The sequence below is a fragment of the Haemaphysalis longicornis genome, unplaced genomic scaffold, assembly GCF_048455015.1.
Source record: "Haemaphysalis longicornis isolate Haplotype H1 unplaced genomic scaffold, Haemaphysalis longicornis Haplotype H1 scaffold_9, whole genome shotgun sequence".
NCBI lineage: Eukaryota > Metazoa > Arthropoda > Arachnida > Ixodida > Ixodidae > Haemaphysalis > Haemaphysalis longicornis.
In genome coordinates, this window is record NW_027526460.1 from 169,910,798 (window position 1) to 169,934,051 (window position 23,254).

Sequence of the window (23,254 nt, forward strand, 5' to 3'; positions counted from 1 at the left end):
GCAAAGGAGGTGAAAAATTCAAAAGCGCAGTGTGCACAAAGAAGCCAAAAATGGTTTTAGGAATAACAAGAGCTCGGAAGTCGCGTGCAGGGTATGCATGAGCTAACAGAGACAAGCATGAGCAGGGTGTAGCGTGGAGGGCAGACAAGAAGGGGGGGGGAAAGTGCAGGTGCGGGCACTCCAGAACAGGCGGTTTCCAAATTTCATCTCTTGAGAACAGCGCCTAAATAAAGCCGCATCGCACACAAACATGAGAAATGCATGAAATAACAGGCGTCGCACGGACACTACGACGTCTCTCCAAACGACCCATCCCTCTTAATCTGCAAGTCCCAAACTCAAGGAGCGAGTCATGATGCAACTTTGGGCTATCGTATAACGAGTTCTGCACGAATGTTCCTTAGCTCGAGTACAAGAAGGCAAAGATTAATAAACGCTCATTCACATGTAACATGCATTCATAGTCCCGGGTTATTTGCTCGGGTATTTTTTTCCTGCACCGAGAAACTAGGTCGGACATTGTGGCTACGTGAAAGTGCGAGGTGTTTCCATTTCTTCGCCTTCCTCATCCATACAATTTTGCCAGTCTTGAGCTTCATATAGCTCTGGAGGGCTTATATATCATGACTTGATATTACCAAGGTTGAATCATCACGCACCTAGCTGTGTATTCGAATGAATTTACGGAAAATATCATAACCCAGAGAGGGGGGTGCACGCGAAGTTTGACCTCAGTGAAAACTAAATCGACCGAAATCGAAACACAATGATCGCAAAAAGAAAAGTAAAACCCTTCTGCCAAAATCAAAAGGCATGTATGACCGAAATGAATGCACAAAAACGCCGATTGGCCAAAACGAAAATCTTCATTTCGGTTAGCTTCACCCCAACGCAAATACTTGAGATACGTTATTTAAGATCATTCTTCTGCGATTGCGTTCTTCGATGTCTGCCCGCTCTTCCGCGAAGCAAACCACGCGCGGCCTACGAAACCGCTCCAGCAGGTGAACTGCCCGACAGAGCGAGCGACCGCTCCTGTGACGTGAGGTGATGCGAGCGGCGACTCTGATTGGCTCGCATTGTGGCGCGATGTAGCGTTGCCCTTGCGCGCTCACACCCGCGCCTGCGAGCGAGAGCTGCGACCGAAGGATGTAGTTGGCTTTTCTGTTCAATCTATAGGCGCTAATAGTCCCTGGCACCCATCGAGTGGGTACGTTCTAAGCACTTCAAAGGCATAATCGTCATCGTCATCGGTAGGGCACGTGGATAGAGTTGGCATTGCCGCAAGGCGTACGCCACGGCCGACGGCTCAAGTCAGCCAATACAAGCTTCGCTTGAAAACACGGTCATCAGCGACCACTCTAAACTGCGATTGCTTTTATCCTACGTCTGCAATGTAGTTGACGTAAATAAAGAATAATAACAGCCCCGGCAACATCTATTTGGCGTATGATTTCAGTGGGGTATAAAAAATGCTACCCAACCAAGAACGCCAAGTTCGCCAACCAAGAGTAAGTACGCCAACCAAGGCGTAAGAACCCGCCTAATTCACGAATCACGAAAACCAAGCGTTTGAAGCATATGGATTCCCCGTGATCAAAGAGATCAAACGTTCCATGAAGTCGTAAAAATGGACTACCTTACATGTTTTATCAATACAGACTGCGAAACAATCGGGTTCTGTTGCTGTAGAAAAGTCATTTCCATAATCTTCAAATTTCCAAACTTATATTCAAACGGATTGAGCGTGTCGTTAACGTTCAGAAAACTAGTGATGCGGACGGCCCTGATATGTTCAAGCAATTTTCAGAAGAGTCAGGTCAGCGAAGTGGTAGTTATGCAGTATGGCGACGTCATCACTTTTAAATGCGGGTATAGTCCATCCCGCTAGCCACTGAAAATGGAGTGTAGCCTAGGCGATGGATGCACGCAAGATTAATTAGCATTTTAGACCCCATTTCAGTGAACCGGTGCAAAAACATGTAATAACATTTGGCCGAGGTGTTAATTGTGAGATTAAGCAGACAAAAAAAAACGTGAGAGAACGTTATAATATCTCACTTGATCTGTGATAATCATTAACACGACCTATAGAGTTATGAGTAATGAAAAATATAGCTCGAAAATGGATGTTAATTTTATCAGCGGCAGGTTTATTGCCAGTCAAAGCCATGCCATGGGCTTTAGTTGGTATATTTTTTCTTTGCTAAAAGCTGGAAACTTTGTGCAAGGCATTGGTAAGTGACTTTGTGAGGGTGACGTGGAAAAAGCGACGTTTGGCATGCCGCAGCACCTTCACGCGCCAGCTTTGGTCCCTGTGCATTTTCGCGGCATAGCTTATCCGGTTTAATTACATTTGCAATCGACCCATCAATCAATCAATCAATCAATCAATCAATCAGTCAATCTTTTCATAAGCATCAGTGCTAAAAGTGGCAGCGGCGCAGGCAAACAGCCCAAAATAGAAAGCTTTGCGAGGTATGCGTCCCTTCAAGGCAAGCAGAGGAGGAGGTTTTGCCGATACATGCATGTTCACATTTTCAGGTAAATCAATGTTCTGCTCTTCTGTTCAGTGTTCTGTTCTTCTTCAAGGATTTTGTTAAAGTGATGAGTATTACTGGAATTATTGCAAATCAAAACCGCATTTTTCTCCCTCGTTTCGTCCACCTCCTCGCACCGCGCGAACATAACTGCCCAAGATGCCTCGCTTCTCGGTGACGTCTGCACGAACATCTGGTTGCGCGCTTCTGCCACTACGATATTCTGCGCCGCAGCTTCGCTCTCGGACGGGGCCTTCTTTACTTTCTGCGTTCCGTTTGCGCCGTTTTTTGTCATTGTGCTTATGAATCCTGAACTCTGCTCACGGCTAGAAAAGCTGACGGAAAAAGGGGGGGAGGCTGTTACGCTTGCTCACCACGTCGAAAGATTAGGCGAAAAGAAAACAGCCCAGTAACCGCGCATCCACGGCGACGACATTTTTTTTTTGTAAATTAGGGAGAGAGAGAGAGAGAGAAACAACTTTATTAATACTCAAGGATCAAGTGAGTGGTGGGGGCGGGAGTCTAAAATATGTCGGCGAAAGACTAAACAATCACTTCAAAATTTGCTAGAGTGAGCACGTACATGCGTTCCGAACCGACGTCGGTTTATCTATTGCTTAATTGGCCGCTCGTTCGTGGCGATGTCAAGCTTGGTCGTGTTGCGGTGACGCCATGCAGGGGCGTACACAGGCAGTAGCGGTATTTCTTCCCGCTATTCCGATCAGTTCTGAACATTTATGCCGTAACAAAAGAACTACCGCCATCTCCACGAAGTGAATGATGATGAGTGGGGCGAAGCTCCAATGCTTATCGGTAAAACCGTGAAACATTCGCCTACACTTCATATAAAGACTCGACATGTTGTTATAGGGGATGTACAGCCGGTAAAAGGCTTGTCTATAACACAGCTTTCGTACTCTCAGCCCTGTCCTGCCCGGCCGGAGCGGGATTTGAATAAAACTACTGCGGAATTCTGAAGTCTTAGCTCTTCGCTTTTGCCTCCGACATGTTTGGAACGAGTATGTTTCGACACTTTTAAGATGTAGCTGGTTGAAGTTGAAATCGCTGTTATAGACAAGCGTTTTACCGACTGTACACTTATATACACGATATTTCTTATTTACATATCGATGCAATTCTCCCTCGCCCGCTCCGATTCGAGGTTCTCTTGCCGCCGCTTGCGTGTCGCCTCTGCTTCGCGGGCTCTCACTTCGGGATCTGCTTGTCGACGAGCCCGCTTTGCTTCGGCTGCGCGAGCCCTCGCCGCTGCCGCCGCCTCCGGATCGATGCTGGTGCTGGCTTGCGACTGCTGCCGACGCTGGCGTCTTCGGCCTCGCGAGCTGTCACCGCGGGGTCTTGGCGGCGGGCCCGCATTGCAGCCGCGTCGCGAACTCTCCGCGCCGGTGCCTTCGCTTCCAAAGTGTTCATGATGAGTAGCTTGTGACGCGCCGCGGCGGCGCGCCATCTAGAGGGCGACCTAGAGGGCACAGCTGCGCCTCTAATGGTCGTTTCGAGAACTAGTGGACGCGGCGACGGCGCGACGTGGGACTTGCCCCGAGCAAAGGCGCTTCGCCCCTAAAAAACAGTCGAAGGAGAAGAAGGAGAATAAACATTGATTGACCATAAGTGCTGATGTCAAGGCACTCCCCCGGTGGAGAGCATCCTTAATCCGGGATACCCACGCTGCGACTTTCCGTCCAGGACACCTTTACCGGTTCTTGCTGGTGTCCAAGGTCCGGATCGACTAGACGAGTCATCCACTGCTCAAAAGTTGGGATGGAGATTGGGGGTAGGTTTGGAGTTTCTTGGCACTCCCATACCTGGTGGTACAGGGTGCTGGTCGTTGGACAGAAATTGCAAAGTTGAGTACTGAGTTGGGTAGATGGAATGGAGGATAAAAATTTGTCTGCAATCGCCGAAGAGTGGTGTCTTCTTCTCTGGTTAACCGAGGATGAGGTGGTTGGAATTTTCTTCTCCGAAGCCTATAGTGTTCCAGGGCGTCGGAATACCGGAGAAGTGGGTCCGTTTTAGGTGTCAGCGGAGTATATTCTGTCTCGGGTAATAGCCCGGTGTGTGTACGCGCGGGCAGCGGTGTGAGCCGATTTTGCCGCGCGGGCAGCGGTGTTGCGATTTTTGCCGATCTTATCAAAGCTTTCGACTCCCTTAATCACAGTATTTTAATTGATAAACTGAGCTGCTACGGCATTTGCGGAAAAGGTTTAGACCTCATTAGGTCGTATTTAAAATACAGGATGCAATATGTTCACATCCATAACTTTAAATCGGCCTTTCTGCCTAGTAGACATGGTGTGCCACAAGCGAGTATATTGGGGCCTCTTTTATTTAACTCGTACATTAATGATATTGTTTATATTGATTCAGACGTTAAATATATTATCTATGCTGACGATAGCACACTGCTTATTTCCGGCCATGACATTAGTGATACAATAGAAAGATGTAATGACGTTTTATCAAAGCTATCCACGTGGGCGAAAATGAATAGGCTTAAAATTAAGCCTTCAAAAACTAAAGGGGTTATCTTTACAACTAGAAATAAAAATATCATGTTAACTACAACCCTCAGCCTAGATTCCAACGAAGTTGAGGTTGTTTCCGAATATAAATTCTTGGTGTATATTTTTCCTCACACTTAAGTTGGGACGCTCATATAAATCACCTGTGTAAGAAACTATCCTCAATTACGGGTGTTTTATACCGCTGTCGTTTGTTTTTCGCAGAAATTAAAAATTAACATTTGTAACTCCCTATTTAGCTCACATTTAAACTACTGTTCATTGCTCTGGTCGACGACTACACATAAAAACCTCAATAGGCGTTTAGTTTTGCAAAAAAGAATTATTCGACATATAGGAAATATGGAACGTCAGGCCAGTACATCCTGTTTATTTCAATTATATCGCATTATAAATCGCAAGAATATGTATCAATATCGCCTACTGAAGCTGCTATTTTTTTCCTCTCATTTGGTAATCAACCGGATAACAGGCTTGGCTTCACTACAACATAGAAATATTCTTGTCAATACCAGAAGTAATGACACTTGGGTCATCCCGCAGTTTCGCACGTTTTACAAATATCAAAAGCTAGCGTATAATATTCCTTACTATCTTAACAAATTCCCTGAACTTTTAGGCCTAAACCGCAAGGAATTGGAGTCGTATTTCATACAACTTTAAAATTAGTCTACCTGTGTTTGTATGTCTGGTTTCTGCCGATATCGCTACGCGATGAATGAAAGAGGAGACTTGGGCGACGGGTAGTTCTGTGTAAATTAAAGGTAAAATTGGGTTGTTGACTCGTTCTCCTTTGAGATTCTCTTATTATAGTGTTCTTTCTTTTTTTCTTTTTTTTAAGAAACGCATCATCTAGACTCCAACGTATTGTATGGTATGCTCACTGTTTTTTTATGTGCACGCTGCAAATAGAATCTGATTGTGCTGTTAGCTAGTATTTCTCATTTACCCGTTATACCTCGGTGGAAAGGGAAGGGAAGCCCGTTTAATAAAGTATTTCTCATTTGTGTTGATTTGCCTTTGCAGGTGTGTATGACAAAAACTGGTGTTAATGCATATGATCAATTGTATTTGTTTACTTTTTTTACGCAGCCATCCTTGTTTAAATCTAAAAACGAAACTCTTTGGATATGTTGTAAGTTATTGTAGGGTAATCTCTTGTATCTGTTGTTTTGATCCTTGCATTTTGTTGTAAGTTGCATTGTAAGGAGTGCGTAAGTAGCTTTCTGTATTACTGTATTGGTGTTATACAGATATTTTTGTATTTTTGCTATTTTTCATGCAGCACTCGCCTTGTTTCTGTTCTGCCGATGCCTCGAACCGATCTCCCGGGCCCAGTCAAGCTTTTTGTTTTCAGTTTTTGGCCCTGGCGACCATCCAGAGAACCTTTTCTGGAATATAAAAGATGAGTTGAATTGAATTGAATTGACTCCCAACAGCGGGGCGCTGTTCTGCGTCCGGAATGACCCGAATAACCCGAATAAATTTGAATAACCCTGATAAGAATAAAAACAACGGTGGATAAACTCCAAAATAGAAAATGTAGTTTGTCGGGCGCTTCGACGCACTAACTGGAGCGGGCCCTGGGAAGAGCAGCGCGGAAATGGAAAGAACGTGTTGCCCGGCGCTTTCAAACGCCACGCATTCCGAGAAAGGCCACGCCTGCTCGCACCGGAAGTCCTAACGGCCACAATATTGGGATGGACGTCGACGTAGAGGACTCGCTTTTCCCCCTTCCCCAGATGACGACAGAGAGACTCGGTCAGGGCGCCCCAGCTATGGACCCGTCGTCTTTCTGCTTCAGCCAGCACTGTTTCTTAGCCGCCAGCTGGGCTGTAAATAAATGTACAGTTTATGTATTGGAAGCTGTGTTTGTCGGTTGAGGATACCCGGGGTCAGATCCTCAGCGCCGCTGCGGCTTGGAGGAGAAGCCCCGGGGAAAAGAACATCACGAAGATAACTGAGTTCATTTTGGTTTTTAAAATAAAACTCCAGAATAAAAATAGATTTCATATTTCAGCACATACGATTTTATTTTACCGACGATTCGGATCTTCTAGCCAAGACGTTAAACTAAAAAAAAGTTCACCATCAACGTCAACTGAAGCCGAAGCTCCAAGCCAGCTGTTTGATGCCGCGCGTTTTAACAGCCAATCTTCGGCTTGCCGCTGCAAATTGGCGCTGACAACTGCTTTGCGCAATGCCCAAGAGCATACTGACTTGGCTGAAATGGTCGGAATAGTCGACGTCTTGTGTCTACGAGTTCTTGGCGAGACGCGGCGTGACCCACTCTCCATGCGCGGTCTTTTGAACACTGATGCGTTCCGCAGTGGCGTCTTCAGAATGGACTTTCGTTTTGAAAAGTACCCAGGCTACTGAGAGCCTTGTGCATACCTGACGAGGTAATAACTCCGCAGAGGGTGTCAGTTATCGGTGACGAGGCCCTCTGCATCAAGCTTAGAAGGTAAGTTGCCCAAATCGGCTGCGCGTTCTGGAGCACCTTTACGACCGACACAGCTCGATCATATAGTCATTGACGGAAGAAGTGATCAGGCACACCGAGAGAAACCTTTTCCACCTTCTGGATGACGTTAATAACCCCACATGGATGAACCTCTACACCCTGGAGAAGTGTTCACAGGTAAGCGATAATAATTAGAGTTATACGTTTGCCAATATAACTTTCTGACATGTTCGTGTATTATTTTTAAGGCCGTTCGCGCGCCCCCTAAGGTGCTCCCTTACAGATTGCTGCGATTCCATCGATAGTACGGCGTGACCAACATGTAGACCAACCAAGCACCTAAAAGTAAGCTTGCTGAAGACCCCAAAAAACGGAGTGGGCGGCGCAGCTACGCGTGACGATGTGGATAGGCCGAGCGCGCAGCATGACATACAGACACATTCAGCACTCACTTCGTATTTGGGCGAAAAGGAGAAAGGGTGCCTCCTAAATGTTTTACCCGCTCATGGAATACCGGCCGTCTAGAGCCAAAACACAAAAATACGCCCGCATTGCGCCAGTTCTCAAACCAGGGAAAATTCCAACTGTCATAGAGTCTCACCATCCCATAGCCCTCCTGATATGTGTCGGCTAACTGGTGGAGAAGATGGTGCTTTATCGCTTGGAGTGGGATCTGGCAGTCAGAAATGTATACCCTGCACAGACGTCTGGCTTCCGTAAGGGCCGTAGCAGCATGGATAATGCCATTGCCCTTGCAACCAGCATTAAGCGAGCTAAGTATCGGCGGAACATCATCATTGTCGTGTTCCTGGACATCAAGTCAGCTAATGACTGCGTATCATTAATTTATCGCACTCTCCTCCGCCCCCCACAAGTGTCCTACTTGGTCACTGCCATTGCTATAGTGCCACTGCGTAGCGCATGATGCTATTCGCTCGGCTGTGAAGTCTTCAGCTATAGGAGGCCCGCATGTATTCATAACTATCAGACTATCTTTCCGATAGGTCATGTCATACTTGTCAACAAAAAACGGCGACTCAACACTGTACAGAGCGACCCGAGGTGTTCCTTAGGGCGGGGTGGTAAGCCCCACGCTGTTCACCATCTCCAATATAGGCCTGAAACAACGCTTGCCGCAGTCTGTCGAAATCTCCCTGTATGCGGACGACATCTGCATAAGGGGCTCTGGTCGTAACAGGCGTGTGCTACGTTCGAGAATGCCGCGAGAAATTGCATCGTTCTTGGCAGCACAAGGGATTAGAAATCTCGGCAAGCCGATGTGCTGCATTGGCTTTTACGAAGCCCGACCTGACGCACAACGCGCTCACTGTTTGAGGCAATGTCATCCCATACGTTCCCATCTATAGGTTTCTGGGGGTGACATTTCACAGGTCACTGACTTGGTCCCTCATATCCGCCATCTCAAGGAGAAGCTTGCACCAATCGCCCGCATATTCAGTATGCTCTGCAGTAACTCCGGCGGTTGCTCTCTTAACTCTCTCCTTCGGCTCTACGAAGAGCTCTGCGTTGGTCTCATACGCTACAGCAAAGCTGTTTTTGTCCCTATTTCTAAAGGAACGATCAATACTCTAGAGTCCATTCAAGCACAGATCTTGAGGACCTGCATTGGTGTTCCGAAAAGTACCTCTACTGTGAGAACACTGACGTAATGCCGACTCCTGTCCCCCTTGGCTCTCAGCACGCAGGAACTTCTTCTCGTGCGACTGGGGATCGTGGCAAGGCAACGTGAATACCCTTTAGCGCCAAGTACGGTCACTGAAGTGTGTGACTTCCAGCCGCAGCATTACCAGCAGCCAGCACTTCCTCTCCATCCACCCTGGATGTTCCCGCCCACGAAAATAGGGACTACGATGCCCAGAATTACACGCAAGGAGCAAATTCCACCTGCCTCTCTACGGTGTTTTGACCTTGAATGTATCGATAACACATATGGAGGTCATACACATCTGTACACTGACAGATCGGGGTCATGCACATCATCCCCGGTCGCGGTGTGGATACCGGTGTGGAACTCACCACTCTAGGTGCCATGCTCAGCCACAAAACATCATCTACGTTTACAGAACTTGCAGCGCAGCGGCTGGCCTTGCCTCACATCATCGAGCAGCCGGCACGCGTGTGGGCCATCTGAACGGACCCTCGGTCTGGCGCCTTTTTCGAAAGATAAGCTTGTGATTGATGCATGCGCTTTGTCTATTCAAGCTCTGCAAGCGCACCATCCATTGCGGGATAACTGTAAATGTGAAGGCGGACGTGGCAGCATCCACAGCGCACGACCAACGTGGATCAAAAACACCGGTACCATCCCTACTGAAAAAAATCAAACGATATATGAACGATAACTCGTATACGAGATTATGGGATCGTAAGGTGAATGATATCATAGGCTTCAACGATATCATTGAGATATCGTAGAAGCTCATCGTAGTAGCTCATCGTATACGTTGGATCATACAAGTCGGATCGTTGCAAGCGATGTCGTTCGAGTTTATCGTACAGATTTCGGTGGGGTGAGCGACAATATGTATTCGATGTGTGCGTGTCATACAAGCGTTAAATGCGCAGGTGTTGGTATTGTGCTGTGAATGTGCTTAGATCCTTGCACAGTAGCATACGCAAAAGAATACTTGGAAGCTGCTCCCTTTTCCCTTTTATTTCATGTCCCGCAGCACGTTGGCCACATATCCGTTAAATGCTTTCAGCCGCTTCTCCGTGGTAGCTTCACTGTTCCGGTGTTTCATGAAGTAACCATGGGCAGCTGCACAAAATGGAAAAAGAGAGGGAGCAGAGAACATGTGTTTAGAGGGTGCACGTGAACCTGTTGGGTGTGTCTGACCCATTAATCAAGCGACATTACATACATGCTCAGTTGTACCACATGTGAAGACTTTCCATGGTCAAATGAGGCTACTCTTCACAACTGCAGAAGCTGTGCTTACTCACCACCACCAAACATCGTTGGCCCACACTTAAATGCAAGATTCGTCACATGTGGAGATGTGTCCCTTTTTATTGTGCTAGCGCAGTAGAGAAAGGTGTGGGGAGGGGCACCTAAGAAAAGCCATGTTTCCCTTAAGCTCCATGAGCTTGAGCTCACAGCATGGCTGCAGGCTGATGCTAAGGTACGAGGCGCAAGCCTATACAAGCACATCTTATATTGAGCACGGACCACCACTTGGACATGGCACTTGCCTCACGAGTTTATGTGGATGCTATGTTGTGAGAACAGTGCATTCACAATATTGTTTATTTTTCCCCTATCCCTGATCTTTAATAATGTGCAAGAATTCGCAACTACAATATAACAATTGAATCAAATAATGCAATATTTCATTTCAACTCAAACCGAATAAGACCTGGTGAAATGTAACAGCAAAATAAACGACGAGGGACACAAGAAAATTCACAAGACGGGCGCTTCTCTGTCTCTCGTTGTTTATTGCGCTGTTACATTTCATGATGAATTTGTACCAACTCGCCCTAATTTCCATTTTGTTCGAATAAAACCATTTGAAAATTACGAACGAGTTCTCTCCACTTGGGCTCTCCTGCCCTGCTTGAGTGACAAACAGTGAAACGGTGATGGAGCATTTGATAACCACCTCTCATCTCCTTAGTATTATAGGACCAGCTTTGCCCCTCTGGCCATAACGCAATTCACAAAAACCGCAACAGTGAAATAATGGGAGGCAAAACCAACATGTATCAGAGGCAAGGGCCCGATACATGAGCCTAATGTCTGCAGCGACTTCTCGCTGGAATAAGTTGAACGAGTATTTTATGACACTAGATGGTGGCTGAAACAAACCATTGCAGTCTCGAAGACATCAAATAACTTTGCATTTAAAATAAGACTCTATTGCTGGGAATTCGTCACAGCTCTCAAAAATAAAGGAATGGCATCGCATATGACCCTCCTTCTCATGAAAATTTGGATCGTGTTAAAGCTTACAATCTATAGCTAAATGTATTGTTCTTCTAGGACACCTGCTTCAAGTGTTCGTGGCAAGAGCCGAAGGACTGTATGGAGAATATTTTATGACCTTTAACGTGCACCAGTTGTTGCATCTCGAAAACTGTGTGGAAAATTTAGGACCGTTATCGGCTTTCACCATCTTTCCCTTTGAGACGGGAAATAGAAGAATTACAAAAATGGTGAAGGCAACAAAAGGAGCTCCTTATCAAATTGTGGAAAGAGTTGTTCATCAGGAGCTAGAGGTTATGCTTCATGCATCACCTCTAGCCTCAAATGTGCAGTTCTTCTGTGAGCAACAATTACGCAATGCTCTTACCACGAAGAAACACACAACGCAAATGGGTAAGTGCAAACAAACAACTATTTATTCTTTGGAACGCCTCCAACAGCTTTACAGAAAAGAGAAGAAACAAACACTAAAAAAAGGGCGGGGGGGGGGGAGGAGGAGGAGATTTAAGGCGATAAATGAAACGACGAAATACAGAAATTTTGACTCTGAACTATGCAAGTTGAATGCGCTGAAGCCTAATCATCAGACCCTTCTGCGCACACCCGGATTTACAGGGGCCAAGGTGCATCTTTTAAAAGGACAGTTTTGCAACAACTTTAAGACTATGACGCGTGCTCACGTATTCTCCGAATGTGCCTGATCCCATGAAACTGGACTTCACAATTTTCCTTTTCTGCAGCTTGGGTGATCTGAACAAAACCTTGGTCTGCTCAAATAAAGCCTTCTATCCACACACTTTGCTGTGTGCGGCCAAGTTTCCAGGCCTGCTCGTCCGCTCACCTGTGCAGCGGGTGCTCCCTGAGCCTGGTGCTTAAGCACCTGCCTGGGTGTCCAATACAGCTTTTTTTGCAGTTCAAGGGGATGCGGTAGACAGCGCCAACAGAGCATTAAACAAATTTTGTTTTCTGCTTTGTGTCACACTGATATTTTCGCGCCGTGTTTCCATCCTGATTAACCCCCTTACAAAGCCCTTTAATTTGATGGGGGCTGAGAAAACGACTCCAGCTTCTCGCTACGCTTTTAGCTTCTTTATCTTGTGTTAAAGGACTTTTTTTAGGGCTTGGAGGTAACAGCCTGCAGCAATGCTTCTCTTTGCTAGCTTTGGATGCCCAGAGTCAAAGGGAAGCGTAGGTACCCCCCCTTCCCTCCCCCCCCTTCGGTAAGGCCCGCACGTGTTGGATGCTCCAACATGGATTTGAATGTCTAAATACCGCAGCCTACCACTGTCAGGTGTCTCATGTTTGAACTGTAACCCCTCAAATGCAGTGTGAAAGTGCTCAAGTATGGCAAAAAGCTAGTAAAGAGAAGCATTGCTGCAGGCTGTTTCCTCCAAGCTCTAAAAAAAGTCCTGTAACTGTAACAGTGGGCACGCTTAAGGTCTAGTGGATTTCCCACGCAAGTTCTTGTGTCCACTGCCTAGAAGTGCTGAAGGGGGTAAAGCCAAGCAAGGGCCCAAAGAACAGCAGAGAAAGAAAGTTAGCCTGTACATACACAAGATAAAGAAGCTAAAAGCGAAGCAAGAAGCTGGAGTCGTTTTCTCAGCCCCCATCAAATTAAAGAGCTTTGTAAGAGAGTTAATCAGGATGGAAACACGGCGCGAAAATATCAGTGTGACACAAAGCAGAAAACAAAATTTGTTTAATGCTCTGTTGGCGCTGTCTACCGCATCCCCTTGAACTGCAAAAGAAGCTGTATCGGACACCGAGGCAGGTGCGTAAACACCAGGCTCAGGGAGCACCCGCTACACAGGTGAGCGGACGAGCGGGCCTGGAAACTTGGCCGCACACTGCAAAGTGTGTGGATAGAAGGCTTTATTTGAGCAGACTGAGGTTTTGTTCAGATCACCCAAGCTGCAGAAAAGGAAAATTGTGAAGTCCAGTTTCATGGGATCAGGCACATTCGGAGAATACGTGAGCACGCGTGATAGTCTTAAGGTTGTTGCAAAACTGTCCTTTCAAAAGATGCACCTTGGCCCCTGTAAATCCGGGTGTGCGCAGAAGGTTCTGATGATTAGGCTTCTGCGCATTCAACTTGAATAGTTCAGAGTCAAAATTTCTGTATTTCGTCGTTTGATTTATCGCCTTAAATCCCCCCCCCCCCTGTTTTTCATTTAGTGTTTGTTTCTTCTCTTTTCTGTAAAGCTGTTGGAGGCGTTCCAAAGAACAAATAGTTGCTTGTTTGCACTTACCCATTTGCGTTGTGTGTTTCTTTGTCTCCATCCTTGTATCGTAAGCCTAAGCAGTGCATTAATCTAACCCAAGCGTGATATGAACAACTAGCCCAGGGAAGTGCTTTAATCAGTTTGAAAGCATTGATGGTGGTTGTCGAAAGAGATTGTGTGATAAACTGCAACATTGTCTGCGAAGAGATGTGCACGGGAAGATATGCAACATGGAAGATGATAAAAATAGATTTAAGACGTAGAGTACCAAGCACACTGCCTTGGACGACACCAAAATTAATGGGGGCAAAAGAAGCACAGTTATTAGCAGACGTTAACTTAAAGGGGCATTAAATAGGCTTCCGAAGGCAGTCGTTTCAAATACAAAATTGCTAGACAACATGTTTAAGACAACGTATACCAAATATAACACCTCTGCGTAAAGCGAATGTAGCACAAAAGTGCAAGAAAGGTCTTCGCTTCTTTCCTTGTTTACCTGTCAATCCTTGTCGCCATTCTCACACACTCTGACGTAACTTCGCGACTTTGACGCAGCCTTCATGGCAAAGCTGGTGCTGAACACTACAGCGTTGCTTTTGGTGGCTTTCCTAAAATCTGCAGTTAATCAGCGTTCCCAGCTGTGGGGGAAATGCAGGTGCATGTTTCGGCGGTTCCGCCGAACGGCACTACAGCACAGCTATCTTTGGAGGAACAAATGTCGATCGTCGCCATCCGTTACACGAGCTTAGCTGAGTTTGTGGATATAGTGCATTGTTTGCAAAGTATGAATAACACCGAAAAACACGGAGAGTCTCTGCAGGTGGAATCGCCGCTACAAGCGTGACCGCGGCAAGCATCTGCCTGCACGGTCGACAAGGACCTCGCTGTGCAGTGTATACACAATATGGCATGAACCGCAGCAGTTAAAACTTGTCACTGCCCACCAGAGGGGGACTATTGCTGGAAATCAGTTTACAAATGCATGAAAGCGGGAAATAGTGCAGTGAAAGATTGCGCTGGTAATCGTCATCAGCTCAGCTTCGTAAAGTGGTGACTGAATAACTGCGGCGATGCTAAGCCTTTTCTTGCCAAGCTAGAGGGACCTGCTCGCTGCAACAGCGTCACCTGCAAGAAATGCTAGCGAACCACCAATCGTAGGTGGAAATTTTACATTACAGTCAACAGCGAACATGTTGTGTTTGGGACCCCCCTATCTGGCCGTCAAACACTCATTTCCCCCATATAGAAACATTTTAAAAGGATTGCTTGGCTTGATTCCATGCGAATTAACCCTTTAAAACAAACTTCGATTTCTCTTTCTGCGCCTCCAGATTCTCTTGAATATCCCCACTAACCAATAACATGCTTAAAATGCACAGCACTGCTTCACGAAAATGTTTCCAATAACCAGAGGCTACAACACTCCTAACAGGTATACATCATGACAATGGAAGTTTGCACAACGTTGTGGGGATCCTGGCGCCCGAGCCATTGCGCGATCGCTAAGTTTGTGCCCTTGCGTGGCGCTTTTCACCGCTCTCCCCGAAATGCCGGCTCGTCTCGGCGCCACTGTGTAGAGCCGAGCAGTCCTCTCAAACTCCTGCATGAGGTGAAGGCTGCAGCGACCCTTGCTGCGATAAAACACTGTCACGCAGCGGGCGCTCCGCCCTGGTAGCGGAGCTAACCTCACCTCACTGGTCCGTTTGAACGATGCCCGAACCCGACTCTCGCCGGGACGTGAACGCGCACCCTGCGCGGGGGTGCGTTCGGGGAGACGCTTCCAGGACGCCGAAGGCGTTGGCCGAAGGTATGTGACGCTTTCTTTACCAGCCGGCTGCAACTCTGTTGCGCCGGCGAAAGCCCACCAGCCCTTCCGGCTGCGGCCCGTGCCTAAGGCTGCTCCTGTTGCCCCTACGCTTGCATATAGTAAGGCCGTACCTACCACTCGACGATCACGCCGTGCGGTACGCGCCTGTGAGCGAATGGGCCCCGTCTCCCTCGCTGCTGCGAGCCGATCTGGCCAGCACGGCGGAACGCGCGCGCGAACGTGCGCGCGCACCCCGGAATTTGCCCTGACCGAAGAGCCCACTGGCTTTGTGCCGACGACGCGCACACTTGCGCGTGGCGCCCCATTGCCCCTTTCACCTAACGGGAAGTACGTACCTGTGCTGTAAATTATGTAATTTGGTCTGTAAAATATGTGACTAGAACGTTAGTATAAAATAAACGTCTTCCCTCCGTACCCTGGGCATATTCTTTTGTCGCCCCCTTCTCCACCTGCCCAACAGAGGCGGTGTTAAGTTGGCGCGACGGCGTTTCAGTATCGTGAGCGTGCTCAACTAGCTCGAACCCACGGTGGTTCCTCGCAGTGTGCATAAATGCCTGCCTTGTGCAATGCTAGGGTTATGCATATTGTGAGACCACAACGTGCAATAACTAACCTGCAAGTACATAATCGGTGGGTGCGCTGAATTGCAGTAGTGCCTGGGGCCGAGAAAATGACGTGCGTTTGAAGGGGTGTGCCGAGTGACTTGGTGCCAGGTGACAGACGAAGGAATGGCTTTTCCTGGTGGCGAAGCATACGGAGCACCAAGGGAAGGGCGGCCGCAGCTTAGGTCCAGCAGGTGGAGTGTTGGTTGGCCAGGGGAGGCCCTGGCGAAGCCTTTGGAACTGGACTGACAGGCAGCCGACCCAGGACAGCTAGCAGCAGCACCTGAAGGTACACGAGCTGTGAGTGCACAGACAGTAGTTGAAATACAACAGAAGGCCACGCAAAGATCAAATGCTTACACCAAGCGGATTTGTAATCGCCTAAGGACATTAACCTTCAAAGCAATAATAAGAACATTCCAGCAACATCCAAAGTGAAATTTAGGTCACACTAAGGATGTGTTTATTAGACACGCCAGTAATGCGATTGGGGTATTCATGATATATCCAAAGCTTACCGCTACGCTAATTTGCAGTGAACGCATGCTAGCAGCTTATCTGGGTCCATAGCTTTCAATAGGGACTAGTGTGTGCTTGTTGAGGTTTCTCGATTGCATTGCCTAGCTTGTCTTTGCAAGTTCGATTCTCCAATATAAATCGAGTAGAGTGCGGGCCTACAGTTTCCTTGTTAGTCTCTGTATGGCCTGCAATTTCGGAATATTAGGAAGTTGACAACTCGCTTAACTTTCATCACTAATTTACAACAATGCAGATGCCTCTAATATCGAGCCCCACAGTTCCCGCGAGCTGCTCCTACGGAATCAAGTGCCCGCTTTTTCGCATGTACTTCCAGGGCACCTCCTGTCCACGTTACTACATCGTATACCGCAGGCATTCACGAGTGTGTACTGATCACAGCGTTGTGCCGCTCACGCGAAATTTCAACGGGATCTGCAGTCGCGAAGGCAGATTTTGGTAGACACATAACGCAAAAACGCATAGGTGTTAAAGAACCTCGCGTGATGTCAAATAATTAGCAGCCCTCTACTACAGCACGAGCGTCGTAGTTAAGGTCTAGCTTACACGTAATTTGATGCTGACTGCCGCGGAAACCGTGGACAAGTAAATCCAGGTCGCCCAGCAAGTACGCAAGTCTCCTAGGATTTCAGAGAAAATGAGATGGGAGTGAACCGCTGACCCATAAACACCAGAACGTTCCAAACAAGTACAGATTTATAAAACATGCCTACTTACCCTAGCAGAAACGATGTTTCCTACGTAAAATCCTTCTTCACTGTCGTCTTCACTTTGCGAACACCAATACACTTTGTTCGGAAGCAATGCCATCCACTTTTGACGCGCAGTCTTTTGAGGCGGGCGGCGATGATCGTTCTTCCAGTGCCCGTGTTTTCAACACATGCGTAGGTTGGAAGGACTGACATCGCGCAATAAAACTTCTATAAGTATGATTTCAGCTGGAAATCTGCAGATAAAACTGAAGAAATGCCCGCCAGCAACTCTAAGCACAACATGGCACAGCACAAACGCGGGATTCTCACAAACGCACACACAATGAGACATAGTTGCCAGGCTGCAATAGCAGCACCTATATGTTTGACGAAAGTCGTGTTAGTACGGGAATATCGGCAATAATCTTTCCCTTTCTGAAAGCTATAACAAGTTTATATCTTCAAATTGAGGTTTTCATACGCAGAAGTACATAGTAATGAAAGACCCTGACATATTTACACTGATGTTAAAGTAGTTTCGATAGTTTTGACGGTTAATTCTCGGCGGTTTCTTTTCCTTTTTTAGAGAAAGAGATCGAACAAATCGCCAACGTTGACGTGATTGGAAGTATAGAACAAACGCTTACCCTTGTAAAAAAAAAAGTATTAAATTCTTCACAGACAAAAAAAAAAGTTTTTGCAGAGATTCGAACTAACGACTATCAAAACGTGAGTCGAGCATTCTACCACTGCGCTATTCTACTAGCTGGTTTTAAGAGGTTACAAATGTAGTATAATCACCGAGGTGTCAACGGATATTGTTGCTTGTGCCTTGTTTTGACCGTAGTTTAGACATTTCGGCAGTTATAGCGCTTGCTTCTCTAGCCCCGATCTTGCTGACAAGGCCGACTATGCTAGTGTTACAAGCGATTTAGCCAAAGCTCCCTTAGTTGACCCAAGCAAAGCTATCGCAGATCATCCCCGATCTCTTCCATGCAAGCGACGGTAGCCACGAATGAAATGAAATACGCCACTAGTTTGGTAACGCTTGTTTGTCACGCACCGATCTTCCAGACAAGCCACATCATGCTAATACGACAATTAATGACAGCAAACCTGTTGTGTAAAACGACTGCTGACAGCAGCGAAAACCTCTGAAGTAGTTGTACATACGTGGGGATAGCTCAAGGCACAATATTAGAAAGCAACCGAAGCGACGAACGACGCGAAAACCGTGATGGGTACAGCAAACAGGTACAGTGTGCGGCAGCGACGAGCGAAAAGAATGTTACAGGCCGCTCCCAGCGACCCGTGTGAAAACAGAAGATAGAATCCCTGCCTACACGCCCTGAAATACATCTGCACAGCCGATTGAGTTTGTCGCTTAAGAAAAGCAACCAAGGCTGCAGCAATAAACTGTGCTTGCCTTGGTATGAGCCAAAGCATGTCTTGACATCGTTGTTTGGTAGGGCTTCTGACTGTTACTTAAAAAAAAAGGGAAAATACAGTGTGGACAGTCAGGGCACAAATGTGTACGTCTAGCGTCTGTCATGTGTACGTGCGTCTGTCATGTGTACGTCTAGCGTCTGTCATACACTGTTTTGGAGGATACGGCGCAACGTGCTGTTATACAGAAACAAATACTTCACAGTGAACAGTTTGGCTGTACATGGTACGTTTCACTAAAAAAAAATGCTGAAGCCCCAGCTTATGTTGCTTCACCCCAGTGCTTTTATGGATTAAGCATGTCCCATCAGCAGCTGTTTTTAAATACTCTAATTCCTAATGGAGCATTGTAAAGTTTAAACAGGGATTTCTTCAATTCCCCCTCCCCACTCAAAATCCCCCCAACACCCCATGAGAATTTCGACAACTACCGAAAAGCGAAATTGTGGATGAACCCTTGTTTGAACTCAATTTGTGCATCTTCCAGTAAGCTCCTTAAAAACATTCCCTGAAGGAACAAGGGGTGTCGATTTCACTGAAAATGATAAATGGTGCTTTTTAGTTTTGGTCGGTTGTCAACATATAACGTCCTCAATAAGAATGCACCGGGGTTGCCCCCAAAACCGGTGCAAACCACAGTGCCAGGTGACGGTGTGCACCTGGCACGGAGCGTTGATCGAGGAAAATTGAGCAATTCTACCCAAGCACCATCTCTTAAGCTAAGAAAGCAACGCATAAAAATGTTCACAAGTGGCAATATAGCAGCATAATGTACGTGACACAGCGCTACTAGAAAATGATATTTATTGAAGGGCAATGATTATGTGTACATTAATGCCCATATCCGTCACACACGCGCAACAATGCATTTTCACCGCTTCCAATAAACAGCTGCATACAAGCTGCTTCTCATCTTCGTTATAGCCATAATACGAGTGCCTGTTTCTGTCCACCCTTCCGCTTGATGGTCTAGGCACCCCAGTGACTGTTCATCATAATTCAATCGAACGAAGCGGATGCAAATCTCCAACTGGCTGGCAATTCATGCAGCCTTCTTTGCAGTACACGAAGTTCACGACTTCATTTACAATCTCTGGCCATTGTTGATTCCGTGCGGAGCCCGCCCCATCATTGCCCAATGATTTCGCAAGCAAGTCATCCTTGTCAGCAACAACATACAGCTCCGTCCACCTTCACACAAGTGCACCAATGCGCCATCACCACCGTCGCTGCAGCAGACGGTGGAGGAAGCCGCTTCTCCAGCGTTGTTTGCAATGTATCTTGTGATTGCACCCCGGAGCCCCGTCGACTCCCTCAGTGTGCGGCGGGGCAGCCAAAAACTGCCCCGCGACGGTGTGGCCCGGTTTATGGAGGACGGATGGTACACACCAGCGCAGTTGATCGAGGATGAAGAGGCGCACCGGTGCGCCCCGGTGTGCACTGGTGCAGTTTATCGAAGATGCTATTAGTAGAAATCACTGTGTTGTTACGTGTCATGTTTCAATGTCACCTAATAATGCTGTCAGTTCACTTTGCAACAGGGTTGAAGAGCTGTGTGTTTAGATTGCCCAGTCCAATTTAGGGTTATTGAGTGGTTGGCTGAACACAGTCGACCAAATAGGCCGAGTACCAGTTCAACCCTTGGGCAGACATAAAAATGCCTGCTGGTGTGTATGTAGGGGGGATAGGGGTAACAGTTTGAAGAAGCAGAGGGTGAGGGCATGAATTAAAACCTAACACACACACAATATTGACTAAGAAACAAAAAGATGTCAAAAACACCGAAATTTTGAAGCAAGGCTAACACGGTGGGCAGCAAGCACAGCAACACTCACAAAATCGTATTGATCCATGATCATATTGATCCAACACTTGATCGTACTGAACCATGACCCATGATGTATCTTTTTGTATCTTTTGCATCTGATGAATATTTTATTGTTCTTGCTGATTTACAGCTGTGTACAGTATTATATTCTTGCCCCTCCTGCTGAGGCCCTTAAATGGGCCTGCAGTATTCTGTAAATAAATAAATAAATAAAAGATATTGTGCACAGAAATTACTTTCAAGAGATACGACAGAAAAAAAGAGGTGTGGGGAATCTATGGCGCCATTCACCAGAAATCTGTATGCAGTTGTCAACGGGTACAGCAATACCGCAAAAGAGAACGTGCCTAAGAAACATATCCACCTTTCTGTCTAGCCATGCACACCACCGGGTTGACAAACACTCTGTGAGAACAAAACTATGAAAATGACTATGGCTAAGAGATGCAACAGGAAAAAAATAGAGTAGGGGGGGGTTGTACCGTGCAATTTACAAGCAGGCTGTACCAGTTGCTGACAAGCACAGATGAACACATGGCCAAGAACAAAAACAAGAGGGCAATAGGAACTTAAGCACTGCAATTTACTACGAAGCCCTCATTACGAAGAGCCAACAAGTATCCATGAAGATGAAAAAGTGTGGTCGCTCAGTATCTTTTATTTTTGTTAATATATAGCAAAAAATGCTGTATTCAATGACCTACTTTGCACATAGTCAATTCTTGTTGTTGCAAACTTGGCGGGACATTGTAAGTTTGTTGAATGGGCAGAACTCATCGTAAATATCACTCTGGCAAAGACAAAAGTGCACGTTATGTTTGGACATGGATTTCAATGACATTTTTCAGCATTTTGAAGGCTAAACTACACAAAACAATCTGAAAACAGATGTGAAAAGTCCACAAATAGTAAATTCGTCTTCTACTGCTGACCAGAACTTTCAGGGCCTATATAACAAGATTGGTCATTTTCAACAAACTGGGTCACGTCAAAAATTAGTTTTGAAAATGACTAAACTTAATACGGTCTTTGAATACTGAGTAGGGCTAAGAACAATGCTCTACACTAACATTTTGCTTTATTTCGAATGTTCGTTTAGTAGCAAAACATTCTTTTTTGAGGTCTTGACATTCTTACATTAAATTTTCTACTACTTAGGGATATTTGGACACATATTTTGAGCAGGTGGTAATGAAGCAGCAGATATTTTCTAGTGTGGACAAGTGCAATTTATGAATTAACTGAATGACCGAGTTTGAATTATGCACCCTGTAGAAACATTAGAGAACAACAGGTTAAAGAATTTGAATTTTGTGTAAGTAAACTCGAGAGTGCAAAGTGTCAGCGTTTGTACTGTACTTTACTTTGTACTGTACTTTTTGCCAGTGCTGACAAGGCAAAATATATGTTGTCTGCAATATGTTACAGAAACCACAGGGCACACTGGGCTAATTTGTGCGATATGTCACACGTCGTAAGACTACCTTGAAGATATACTGCAGAAATTCTACGACTCATCGTTGAAATCTTTATATCACGAACATGTTGTCGATCTTTTTTTGACATGTCGTTCCACTCTATGCGATAACAGACCTTTTTGATATCGTAGCACATCGACATGTCGCAGAAGGCCTTCCGATGTCAAAGACATGTCGTTGAAGTCTTTGCGACATCGAACCTTTACGATGTCAGAGGACAACGATAAGTCATTGAAATCCTTACGATGTCAATGACATGTCATAAAGCTTGTTCGACGTCGTATTGAAATCTCTGCGATATCGAAGACATGTCGTTGAAATATTTATGATATCATTCATGTCGTATGGATATCATTTCCATATTTTCAGTAGGGATTTCCTACAAAAGATGCTTCAGCACTTGCATCCAGTGTGGCATGGAGCATGCAGCGATCTATATTGGCTGGCGCATCCCGTCATTAGGCGTCCCTCTACTCTATCGACCCACATCGTAATTTTAAGATGTTACCTGGACTATCCAAGTATGATGAAGCCGTACGTGTGTTCCTAGACCGGCCCGTCTATGGCCGGTTTCTGGCATGTCCGGCCAGCATCCAGATTCTGGCAGCCACTGATCATACGTTGAACGGCCAACATTCGGCAACCAGCGCTTCGGTATTTCTCCGGCCGCCCGTGTTCAGACGCACAACGGCAGCTACCTGGCTGCCAGATATTCAGTTCACTTTCGGCTTCCGATGTTGAGAAAGATAACGGCCGAAGTACGGCCTTAGGACTTCCGGTTTTCCTTCGGGAAGCAGGGTTCAGCCGAAGCACGGCAAGCGACCGGCCACAGAATATGCGTACTGTTGTGGCAGTTCGAAAGGACACCGGCCGGAGCGTGGCTGCCGCGCATTCGCGCTTTCAAATGCGAACCACGCGTCCGGCGGCAGAATATTCGTTTTCTTCAAGCAGCCGGTATTATAAAGGAGACCGGCCGACGTGCGGCCCCAGAATATACATTTTTCATTCGGGTAGTGGTGTTCGGCCGAATTACGGCAAGCGAACGGCCGCAGAATATTTGGCAACCGGTGTTCAAGCGGGGACAAGCCTACGTAAGGTGTCAGGTTATGCGTCATTCTTTCGGTAAGCGCTGTA

At 46.4% G+C, this 23,254-nt stretch overlaps 1 pseudogene; it reads left to right on the top strand.

Annotated features, from left to right (window-relative positions):
- Nucleotides 1-7,277: 7,277 nt before the first annotated feature.
- Nucleotides 7,278-7,736, top strand: LOC144153642 (uncharacterized; annotated as a pseudogene).
- Nucleotides 7,737-23,254: the final 15,518 nt, after the last annotated feature.